Below are 13,078 nucleotides of genomic sequence, written 5' to 3' on the forward strand. Positions count from 1 at the left end.
TGCTGTCTTGGTGTAGTTAATTTGAGTAACTAACTCGTACTAGGAAATGGTTGCGACGCTTTCTATGAGCCTCTACATTATTTTAACTTATTCAGGTAGTTTTTGCGCATGCTCGCCGCACTCGGCTTAGTAACGTAGTTAGTTTCGCGTGCACTGAATCTTGCTCGGACAAGCTTTAACACTTTGTCTGACCTCGAACATTATTGTAAATAATTTCGGTATTTTTCAGATACTTTCGAGGGCGCTCACCTCGCTTGGCGTTGTGACACAGTCAACGAAAAGCGGCTTGGTCGGGGTGAGAAAGTAAGTTTGGCGTTTACTCAATCTCAGTGGGACAAGATTATGAGGCTTTTTGTGACTCCAACCTAGACCTTCTTTAGGTACTCACACTTACGAAAACGCGAGCCAGGTATGATAAGACTGGAATGTGTTGCTTGCGGTGGCAAAACGCGGGAAAGATAACGCCAAAAAGCTCACAAACTAGGGTCTTGAAAATTCTGTCTTCTGAAGGACAAGAAACAGGCATTGCACCCACGCATTTGTCGTGAGTGCAAATAGAAGGAATACTGACAGCGTCTAGCATGGTCTGGCTAAGAGCATCTGTGTACCATCGCGTCGGCTGAGGCCAAGTTGTCTTTTAAAAGCGCAGTCGCGCGTATAGTAGTGTTCTTTAAGCGCCTGAAATTATGTCCGGGAACGGAGAATGCTTGCAAATCAGATGTTTTCATATTTTTTTGGTGTTGTCTGGGATGACTCATGTATTCTCTACGCCATATGTACGCAGAAGCGCATTGCTTTGGCTTCTAATGCCGCCCATTCACGACTTTCGCACTCTTCGCCCCTACACGCAGTATTCCTAAAAGGTCTAATGACAAACATGACACATGCTTCTAACTTTTTCAGCAGATGTAGTTCATTGAAGCGTCATACTAGAAAAACTGCTGCTTACCTGGTGTCACAAGTTCGATAAATGGAGAAAAAACCCGGAACGAGCATTTATAGAGAGCGAAAAAAATTGTTTCCTCATTTAGAATGCCTCTTGCGTTTGCATTATGAAAGTGCGCGTGGCAATGAATCGATGGACGCTTGTAAGGATCGTTCGCAATCATTTCAACTAAATAAAACAATACCGTACTGCATGGCTCTTACAAAGCTATCGAGGGTTGGCTGCTGCATCTGCATCAAAAAACATGTAAAAGGCTTCCATTATTTCTCTTCTTTTTGCGCTCTATACCTGTACACAATCTGTTTTATCAAAATGGGGTTTACACAATCGTATGCCGCAATGAACCACTGAATGTGAATCAGTGCCATTCTTTACATTGAATGCATGTTCCGGGATCTTGATGTTTAAATATTGATTTGCTTGCCCTACGTAAATGTTTCCACAAGAGCACGGTATTTTATAAACAACTTGAATTTTGCAATTCACGTACCTCTTATGGTTAACAGAACATGCTGCAGGTTTGTCACTCGCCACTCCGTTCATTTATTTTTGTGCACACCTGGGCAAACCTAACCAAGTTTATGTCCAACAATAAAGACAACACCAATCGTTTACCTGCTTGCCACGTTTTTTAACCCGTGGGCTGGCTTATCTGTGCTTGCCACGTATTTTAACCCGTCTGCTAGGCACCCATAGCTCCCACTTCAGCGTGAATTCTCGTGATGGCCAAGTTCTCATGCGCGTTGATCGCAAGGAACTATTAAAATGAGCTTTCCATTTACCTAAACTCTCTTTAAACGTTCATTATGAGTGCATAGCGCATGTAGTTCTTGAGCTCGTTCGGTGATTCCTGCGCCCGTAGACCTAATTAGATCCGATCGTATAGGAATAGCAGGATTATGGTCGCTAGAGGCATGCTGGAAGAGTAGGTGTACCGACCGACCCACAGAGGAAGACATACGTGACCGACGCGTCTTGAGTGTCGGTCGCCACTTCTCCGCATCACGACGCAAAAGTTGCGCTGCGCTCAGTACGGCCATTCTAAGCGCCGCATGTCGTCTGGTACGTGTGGCAGACGGCACGCAGCCAGTAAAGTACGCAGAGTGAAAAAGAAATCATGAGCCATTCAACTCTGTGAACGTGGTTGACCAGCGAAGCTCTTTAGCACACGACACGGAGGTGACACATAATTTTGAACAAAGGTACGTTCTCGTTTATGGTCTTGATGGGCGCTGCACGATGTATGCACGCCGATGCACGTACGCCGCTGGGTTGTCGGTTGGTCTGGATCGGTATGGCAATGCATCGCATTGCAGGGGTATGAGCCATTCATGAGGACAGTTTTCGATGTGCTGTTATGTATGTTGTTTGCGTGATTAGAACGAATTCAAGCAAAGTTCGCTGCACTTTGCTGAGTGGTTGTAGCATCTGCCTTACGGAGCTACGAGACATAGCATTTTCTGCTTGCTTACGAGAGTATGAATGTTTACGGAGGTCTGAGACATTGATGATGATGGTAATGTTTGTTCATGGAGGACAAAAATGCACGGAACACTAGCCTACGGGTGACAGTGTTACAGCTTCGCTATAAAACCATCATCTTTAGTCGTCAGTGAATGAATGAATGAATGAATGAATGAATGAATGAATGAATGAATGAATGAATGAATGAATGAATGAATGAATGAATGAATGCCGTGCACTTTCTAAGGTGCAAAGTCAGCATTTTCTAAGGTGCAAAGTCAAGTTTATTGCAACAGTCATGCTTGAGTGGCATGGTAATAGTTTTAAATCTGGATGTCCGAGAGTTTTGATAAAACTGCCAGGGGATCTCCTATGTTTACATAAATCGGGTGATTATACAAAAACAGCAAAGAAGTACGGTCATGTGAACAATAATAGTTAGGCAAGTTGATTATCAATGACAGGAAATCGGATACATAAGTTAATGGTAATACTAATTATTCAAAACACATGAAAAATATTCGAAAGCATGTGAAGAAGTAGAATAACAACGAATATAAACAAAAATAATCAACACGACATGTCAGACCAAACTCGTTTCATTATCCATAATATTTTTTACTCATACAAAAACAAAAGGTATACAGCAAAATCACATACATATGGATAGTTAATTCCGAAATGAGTGAGGTAATTCCAGAATGAAATATTTCTTGGTGCGCGCGGACAATATATGAACGTTGTGCGATGATTTCGTTTCGAAAGGAAATGATTTTCATATGGCTATGCCAGAGAAGGGGGCTGTGAACTTGCCGCAAATAATCTTTATGGCAGGGAAAAGAAGGTTATTGCGCATTCAAAGCCGGGTTCTGTTGTATTTAGTATTGTGTTCAGGATTAATACATTAAGTGAAGATGTCCTGTGTGATTAGCCTATATGCAATAATGGATAGTTCCTGACTGAATGAATGTTGTAACATGAGAATGTAACAGAAGTTTAGGAGGCAGTGACCTGCAGGGCAAATCAAATGGGCTGATATTCTTTAGACTGCAGGCGTTCAATATACGCAGAATACGTGTGGGCCAATGATGATGCAGAATACGAAAGATCGTTATGAATATAATAAAAATAGAAAGATCGTACATGGTGAGGTGGAAAATAAGCCCTTGTCTTTGCGATAATGTGGACGCCAAATGCAATCTTTTTCTTAAGTGATCAGGCGTGTCCATGAAATTTTAGTTCACTATGTGAGATGACACAGAGGAACTGCGCTTCGTTAGAAACTTGTATGACGTAATCACCAATTTGAACAAGTGGAACGTCGATTGAATTTCATTGGGAATGGAACGCCATAAATATGAATTTTGATTAATTAATGTACAGAATATTATTTCGGCACCATCAAATATTATTGTTTAAGTCGGTGTTAAAGTTAAGACTGGAGTGTGGCAATTGATTTTGTGGATGTAAAGATGGTCGTGTCATCAACGCAAATTATGCACTTGGTGTTAGCAAGAATGGATGGTTAGGTCATTAACAAACATCAAAAATAAAAAGGTGCCTAAGCTTGATCCCTGTGGTACACCCACGTTAAATAGCCTGCATAATGAGAGATGTCAGTTAACCTGTACCGTCTGAGATTGGTTACTCAAGTAGTCGCTTATAAAGTTTAGCGGTTGACCTGTTATACCAAATGATTCAAGTTTAACGAGTACTATGCGATGGTTTATCGCGTCCAACGCTTTCGTGAGATTGATGAATACAGAACCCACAATTTGACCTCTGTCAATAGCTTGCTTGATTTCTTCAGTTAAAGTAATTACTTCCAGAACGGTTTCATATCCTTGGCGAAATCCGAATTGCTGTGGAGACAAAATGATAAATTTCTTTAGGTAGCAGAATTATCGAGTATGGAAAAGCTTTTCAATCACTTGACCAAAAAAATGAAAGCTGCCTATTGCCTGTAGTTCCCTAGTGCAGTATGACCACCTTTTTTTTGAAAACACATACTATTCTACCAATTTTAAGACCGTTGGGAAACACCCCTCAGAGAAGAATTTGGTAATGATTAGTGCCAAAACTGACACTATTTCATGCGAAATTAGTTTCACTTGATATGGATCAATATGATCTAAGCCAGCGCTTGCATTCTTCAATGATGTGATGTCCTTGTGAACTTCATCTGCAGTCGTCGAATACAGATGAAAGGAATGACTACACCGTTGTATGCCAGTTAAAAGACACGTTGTCTGCTGCGTATCCGTAGATGCGCAAAGATGCTGCTACTGCTAGTGCTGATACTGATACTTTGCGCTGACGATATGCGACTCAGTCGAGACGCGCAATGAACGCGATACGGAGCCACCCTTCATTATGTTTGCGGAATCTAGTTCAGGTGCCTCCAAACGTATCCTTTAACGCACGACTAAAAATAGCTGAATGTTTTATAAATGGTCATCTGGTATTCCTAAAATATACACGGAATGAGCTTTTCACATTGTCCCCCATACGTACGTGCTCGAGTAAATGCGAGTTTTCGCATCGTATAATGAATATTGTTAGACTCACAGAAATGGGAGGTAGCACTTAGCGGTGCCTTGGTGGTTGCCACTTTTTTTCTTGCAGGTTTAATCTAATGTGTCTAGCGGTAAAATCGTTGCGATGTCACACCTTAGTGCGCTATCAAGCTACGTAAAGGAAAGGCAAAAATACTCCGTGAAGCAAAATGAGTAGACTGGCATTTTTCTATAGCAGAAAACAAGATCTGTAAATAAAGGGCTGCACATATTTTACCTAAATATAATTCGATCGCCGTTTGCATATTCACAATAGCCGTCTAGAACTGACGAGAAACTTGAGTAGAGATCCCAGTGCATCTATGTGGTTTGTGTAACGTACAAAGAGTGCCCGTTTCGTTAGTGAGCTGGCTTCCGTGACACCATGAAGGCATTCCCCATAGTAATAGGAAAATTCATTCGTTCTTCTCGGATAACAATACTGGCTGCACCGGCAGTGCATGTCACCTCAGACTTTCATTCCGTACTGCACTTTATTGTTTCTTCTGGGCTTAACTTTTTACCTATGAACGTTAGCTCCGGCGATATTTCGAGTTCAGTAGATGTCTGTGAAATTCGCGCGAGACATTCCTCTGGACATGCACATCTCGGCCACATTTTCGATACAGAAGAGCTGAAATTAAAAAGTATGGGGTTTTACGTACTAAAGCAATCATCTGATTATGAAGCATACCGTAGTGGGAGACACCGGAAATCTGAACTACCTGGGGTTCTTTAGCCGGCAGCTAAATCCAAGTACACTGATGTTTTCGCATTTCTCCCCCATCGAAATGCGGCGGCCATGCGCACGGTTGATAGTAGAGCAGATTTCTTAGAAATTGTTTCTTCGTCTGGCGGAGGCGTTACTGAACTAATTGAACTTCTCAAAGTAAAATGCGTCAGAAAATTCGTAATGTGCGACGCACAGGCTACCAAAGATACTATAGTGTCGAATTGTAATTGGAATATGCGAGAAAACGTAATTCTGTCGCGTGGAAACTCGAACGGAAATCTCTTTTCCAGCTGCTGTTTGAGGTCTCCCATAAAAGGAACGTCGCGCCCCGGTCAGTTCCTTAATTGCAACACCATCTAGATGGCGCTGGCCTCCGCGCAACCCCGTCATCGGCGCCAAATGCTATGTGGGGGGAGACAAAAAAAAAGAACCAGAAAGTTCGCCTTCGTGCATAGCGTTCACCAGCAGCATTTCTAGGAAAATGTTACGGTTGCATAAGCTACAGTTGCCGCGAAGCAAGATAAACAATAAAGGTTTGTTTAATGCTATCGCGTTTCACTCTTAGAGGCGAATCTTAGGCGTGCTCGAAGTTTTTATACCAGTTTGCGAATCAGTTCAATGTGTTATTTTTCCTATTTGAGCAGAGCTGGAAAAGATTTGCTGCTGTGTGATCTTTTATAATTCAGAAAAATAATTCTTGGGGCAGGTTACCTGGCGCCGCACTATAGCAGTGGTTTTCCTGAAATGTTTCACGACTGATTGGATCAAATATTTTGGCAAATTCTAGGTATATCAATTTTTTTACTCGATGGCTTTAGTTTTTTTTTTTCTTGCAGTGACAACACTCCTTTCCCTTTTCTAAACCGCGGCACCTGATGAATCTGATGAAGCCTACTTGTTTTCTAAATGTCTGCTCTCGATTCCCCCTGTCGCAACTCGTAGGATTCCCAACACGTGTAGAACAAAAAAGGTATTCATCATTACTCAATTTGATTCTGACGTCATCCTCTGATATTGTGTCACCTTTAACTTAGATTGCTGGTTTCAGTGATGACATCGTGCACCTAACCCTCTGTATTCCACTTACTACGACATCCTAGCATTACGGTAGCCGATTAGTCCCTCAAGACAGAGTGCTTAACCCGGCGCTTTTCAATCTGATCCTGATTGCATTAGTTGACAACTTGCAAAGAACCGTATGTCTTTCCATCCATGCGGACGACATCTGCATTTGGCCATCAGGTGTTACACGACTTCATCTTCGCGCTCGGCTTCCGAAGGCCGCCACAATGACATCTTGCTGCCTTCGTCAACAAGGACTTGAAATATCATGCGGAAAGTGCGCAATGGTGGCATTCACGAGGAAGCCAATGTCTGCTTACGGGAAATCTATTGACAGACAACTTATACCTTAGAGCAGAAATCACAGGTTCTTCGGAGTCGTAATTGACAGAGACCTGTCTTGGACTCTCCACGTGAATTACGTGAAAAAACGGCTCACCGCTATCTGTCGCCTATTCAAGTTCCGTGCAAGTAAAAGTTGTGGAGTATCTTATACACGCTATGTTACAGCGGCACATGGCGTTGTTCATTGGATTCCTGCGGTACAGCCTGCCTGCAATATCCAACACCTGCAAGACCAACCTGCGTAATATTCAGAGCTTTGAAGCCCATGCCCTTAAGATATGTCTTTGCTTACCATGTAGTGCATCAATGGCTGAAACCATTGCCATTGCGCAGGATTACCCAATCACGACGCTCATTACCATTGAGACAACGCGTACAATGCGCATGCATCTCAGAGAGTATGCTAGGGCCCCTTCCCACCACCTGGCGAGCCTCACTGATGCAAAGCGCTGCTCGACATTTAGCGCTACTGTCAGTGCCCATTGTGCGTCGCTTACTTCTGGGTGATCACCTGCGGCTAAGCCAGAGTTTCCTCCGTGGTGTTTGAGCCGTCCTCAAGTGCATATATTGAATCCAGGACTACAGTAGAAGAGAGGTCTACCGGCCCCTGCTCTAAAACAGCTGAGATTACTTCTTTTGCAGGAAAAGTACAGCAACCACGTGATCATCTATACTGATAGATCGACTACATCTTCCACTTCTGGTGGTGCGGTGGCTGTAGCAACGGAAGGAATAACACTGCGGTTCACCCGCCGTGGTTGCTCAGTGGCTTTGGTATTGGGCTGCTGAGCACGAGGTCGCGGGATCGGATCCGGGCCATGGCGGCTACATTTCGATCGGGGCGAATTGGCAAAACACCCGTGTACTCAGATTTAGCTGCACGTTAAAGAACCTCAGGTGGTCGAATTTCCGGAGTCCTCCACTACGGCCTTACTCATAATCAGAAAGTGTTTTAGCACGTAAAGCCCCATAATATATTTTAAAATTTTTAAACACGTTGGTTCAAGACATCGCATGTCACGACCTCAACGGCGGCAGAACTAACGGATCTGCGTCGTGCAATGCAAATGAATTGATTCTGAAAGACCTAGAAAATGGACTTTGTTCTGTGACTCAAAACAAGCGTTACAGTGCACGCAGTCAGTTCTCCGACGCGGATTTCGTGAACAATTGACATAATAAATCATGAAACTTCACCATCATGTCCAACCAAACGGACACGAGGTTGTATTTCAGTGGGTGCTTGGCCCACTGTGAAATTAGTGGCAATGATTCCGCTGATAACGCGGTTCGCAAAGCACATCAAGAAGAGCACAGCATGCTAATTCTGCTTTCTTGGACAGATGCCACAAGGCATCTTCGACACCTGGCACGCAGTCTCTCACTGACCGAATGGAACTTGCCAAACTTACGACTTACACGACTGCATCAATTAAACCCCTCACTGCCTCTCCGACCTCCAATCTCACTTCCTCGACGTAAAGTTACGCATCTTGGTCGCCTCTGATTAGGAGTTGCCTTCACAAAGGCATACTCTACATTAATTGGAGTCACCGACAGTGTAGCTTGCGAGGTCTGCGGCATCGAAGAAAATATCGACCACCTGCTGTGCTACCGTTCACGATATGCACTATTTTTCTTGCGATATGGACTTGCCCCGAAAACATCATTCTTGATGTGTACATCTGTATTATATCTGTGCTGTGAAGGCTGTGTTGGGTACGAGTCAAAGTAGAGTTTTGTGGCATCTCTCGTCACGTATCCAGCGGTCGTAGCTCGTGGCGACATCGTAGCAGAGGCCGGCTTGCAGTAGGAGATGCGAGCATTCCTAGGAAAGCAGGGATTTGTGCAGATTAGTTGGTACGCATCTGCCTATCCACCACGGAGACTACGGGGTAGGGACACGTGGCACCCCAGTGGTAATTGAGAGCACTTCACTTTGAGACCACAACCGCTTTAAGGCTCACCCCAGCCCGAAGCCTCCTAAGCATTTTCTCCGCCATGGTTAGGTGAAGCGAAAGGGAGCAGGCACAGGGTGGGATAACAGCACTTGCCCGCGCAATTTTTAGAATGGCTGAAACTGACGCATTTGAAGCTTTGCTCGCTCATCACGCTAGAAATCGCAATGTTAGGTTTTACGTGTTGAAAGCCGGCTTTTATTATGAGGCAGGCTAACATCAGGGACTCGGAGTGACTACTTCAATTTGGGGTCGATTAACATGCACCGTAAGGCAAGTAGACGAGTGTTTTTTTTTATTTTCGTCTCCTCTCTTCTGATTTTTTTGCATTTCCCTACAGTAAACAGTTTGCTGCTGTGGCCGCGATTTATTGGATGACCTTCAGCTTAGCAGCCAAACGCCTTAAGCAGTAAGCTACCGTGGCTGGTACCCCATTAAAAGAAAGTCTGGAATGTACACCTATAGAGTTAATATAACCAACTCTAGAGGAAACGCTCGCCATAGCACCCATGCATTGAAATCAGCAACTGCAAGGACACCGCCATGTTGCTACTTTGCACCGCTGCGCATGTGCCGACGACGAGATGCGATGCAGACGAGATGGGCAATGAACGCGACACGGAGCCTCCCTTCATGATGGCGGCACGATCTTGCTAGGGCACCTGCAAACGCATCCTTTAACGCAGGATCAAAATTTGATAAATGTATTATTAATGGCCGTCCGATATTTATCTAAAATACTCGGAATGAGGCTTACGCATTTCTCCCTACAGAACTGCTCGTGGTAATGCTAGTTTTCGAATGATATATTGAATACTGTTAACCTGAGAAAAGTTGTAGGGAGCAACCTTATGCCTCCTTTGTGGTTGCCCCCATTTTTTCCGCAAATGTACCGTAATGTGTATTGTGGTAAAACCATCACCCTGTCATGCCATATTGCGCCATCAAGCTCAGTCGTGGAAAGGCACAGGTACTCCATCAAGCGAAACGAGAAGACTAGCATTGTTCGTAAAGAGAAAAGCGCCTCTCCGTATAAAGACACAGGCTGCGGATATTTTAGCTTCACATCTTTTATTAACGTTTGGATTTGGCCAAAAATCTTTGGGAACTGAAGAGGAACTCATGTATGGTTGCCAAGTCAACTATGGAGTTTGTCTAGCGTACCTAGAGTGCCCGCCCCATTAGGCCGTTCGCTCCATTGACAGTTGTATTCTGCATCTTCGCTCCTTCAGAATTTAACAGTGCTCCGCATAGAGGACCCATTCAAAATAAAAAAGAAAAGAACTCAGATTTCCTCAGGCATTTATAAGAGGGGGTGTATCCATCATGCACAGCGTTCAGTATCGAAGTCACAAATTTATATAGTTTCCTTCCTAGAAATCAGCTTATGAAGACAATCAAAGATTGCATTATGGAAAACGACGGGTTAAAGCTTAGGATTAAGAGTGGCGTCTCGGTTCAGTCTTTTCTCGAACTCTTGGTTTTAATGTTAATTCACGAGAACAGCTGATCAGCGCCATAATCACGAGCAACGAGGCAGCCGTGAGATGATGAAGGAGCATGATCGCGGGGTTGGAACACGGTTGAAAATGGCACAGTCTCGTTCTCTGCGTGCATGACTGCCTCACGTAGGAACAAGCAGACAAAACGGAAGCACATCTCTCTCTCTCCATAAGGGAGGAAATGAAACAAAAACGTGCGGGCATTCGTTTGTGTGTTTCAATATTTCTCTAAACTCTAAGTCGTCTATGGAAGCAACATAGAAAACGTATAAATATTGTCGGCTTGAATAAGTTTTGACGTCACGTGTCATAAGTCTACTAGGGTGGCGCCCGCGGAGGCAACGGCAAACGGCGTTTTCCTTCACATTTATTTTTTTGCGTTACCTGGCAACAAATTATATCATAACAATCCAACTAACAACGACACAAAGGACAACATATTGGAAATTGTGCTTAATAAATGAAAATAAAGAAACTATAAATTAATAGTAATGAAAAGGTTGCTCATGTTTGCATTCGCGGGTGTGACATCGTGCTTGCTAATTTATTATTAAGAGAATGTTTACTGTGACTTAGGTAACCGAAAGAAGTACGAACCTTGCGTTGTAGTCGAACACTTTGCCATAATAATAAAAGCCTCCGCTTCTCGGGCGAAACTGTGAACTGCTATTTTTACAAAGACTGGTATTTAAGCAAGCACACCTAAATAATATGGCACACGGGCTATGGTATGCGCCATTTTTAAAGGGACGCTCACCGGGCCTAGTAGCACATTTTCGTTGTACGCTGAAAGTTGTTACGTGTCATCTAAGGAGCGTTCTGCAGCAACAATTCTTGATATTGGTTCAATAATTGCAGAGATAGAAATATTTGAAATGACGCTATTCTGCGATCGCAGGAGCCAAGCTATACACTCTCTTCACTTGCGCCGTCTAGCGTCCGCCAGCGAAATTAGTTCCCTGTGTTCTCCCACACAGGAGCCCGAGGATTGCAATGACGAATTTGTCACGGGCCACATTTTCTTTTTTTATTTTCTTTCCTTTCTTTCCGGTGAGGGTCTCACGCACGAGCTGTTGCGTCTGTCTGGTTTCGGGAAGCGGGTAGAAGGAGGTCGAAAACCACAAAGTTTTCTGCGCACGCGACAGCGTGACGTGGTAACCAGCAAACGAAACGGAAGTACATATCTGTTGCCATACGGCACGATGTAAAAGAAAAACATGCAGGCATTCGGTCAATGACTTTGACTATTTCTGTAACCTCTAAGTTGTCTATTTAAGCAACCTAACCGGCAAATAAGTGGTGTCGCCTCCAATAACTTTTGTACTCACGTGTCAGTATGAGCGACGTAACAGCGCTGCCATGTACGTAGGCGCACGTGCGCGATATACGTCTACGTTATCACTGGGAGGGTGGGGCCCGCGAAGAGAACGGCAAAGGACGTTTTGCTTCGTATTTGAGCTCTTTGTGCAGCATGTAATGATGCAATACTTAGCAGACACGATCGTTGGCACGCATAATATATGCAGTGGGCTTGTCAGCTGAATGTGACCAGACCTGGTCAGGGGCCCGGCCTTGACAGCAACATAATCTAGGTCTCGGTAATAGTTGTCCCAGGAAAACGTACTAAACTCGGCATCTCCCAGTTCGTGAAATAGGCTGAAGGCACTCCCCCGCTGCTCGAATACGTAAATTTCCACAAAGGCTATGCTTAAATCTGAAGCTTTTGATTTCATCTGTGCATTACCCACACATGCCCCTTATTTTCGAAGAATGTAATCAACAGCGATGTTTCGTTCCACAATGCATTTGGGTAAATCTAGAAATCATGCATAAAAATTAAGATGAAGGACAGCGCCTGAAACCAGTTTTCTTTTTCCAAATGTAAACACAGCATAAGACGAACCCCACTTTCGTCACCTGCAAATTTGGGGAGACGTAGAAGTTTCCCAAGCCACTGGGAAACATGGATAATAACGCTACATAAACTGTGTGAGCACTTTTCTTTTATCGCGTTGACGACTTGGCCCGAAAGCGTAATTCTTCATGTTTATATCTGTGCTGTGAAGGCTGTGTTGGGTGCGAATAGAAGTAGAGTTTTGTGGAATCTCTCGTTACATATTAGGCGGTCGTAGCTGGTGGAGACATCGTAGCAGAGGCCGGCTTGCAAAAATTACGGGGTTTTACGTGCCAAAAGCACTTTCGAATTATGAGGCACGCCGTAGTGGTGGACTCCGGATATTTCGACCACCTGGGGTTCTTTAACGTGCACCTAAATCTAAGCACACGGGTGTTTTCGCATTACGCCCCCATCGAAATGCGGCCGCCGTGGCCGGGATTCGATCGCGCGACCTCGTGCTCAGCAGCCCAACACCATAGCCATTGAGCCACCACGGCGGGTTAGGCCGGCTTGCAGTGGGAGACTCGAGCATTCCTAGGAAAGCACGGACTTGTGCAGATTATGTGGTACGCATCTGCCTATTCACCACTGGGACTACGGGGTAGGGACACGTGGC

The 13,078-nt window shown here is 44.2% G+C and overlaps 1 protein-coding gene across 6 annotated transcripts in view; it reads left to right on the top strand.

Moving 5' to 3' along the window:
* Positions 1-13,078, top strand: part of LOC139049428 (uncharacterized) — a 143,234-nt gene that overhangs the window by 6,771 nt on the left and 123,385 nt on the right. For all 6 annotated transcript variants that reach the window (XM_070524750.1, XM_070524748.1, XM_070524751.1 and 3 more), the window contains exon 2: positions 230-303. The gene's annotated coding sequence lies outside the window, so the exon portion shown is untranslated. The remainder of the gene's footprint in view (positions 1-229; positions 304-13,078) is intronic.

The sequence above is a fragment of the Dermacentor albipictus genome, chromosome 9, assembly GCF_038994185.2.
Source record: "Dermacentor albipictus isolate Rhodes 1998 colony chromosome 9, USDA_Dalb.pri_finalv2, whole genome shotgun sequence".
NCBI classification, from domain to species: domain Eukaryota; kingdom Metazoa; phylum Arthropoda; class Arachnida; order Ixodida; family Ixodidae; genus Dermacentor; species Dermacentor albipictus.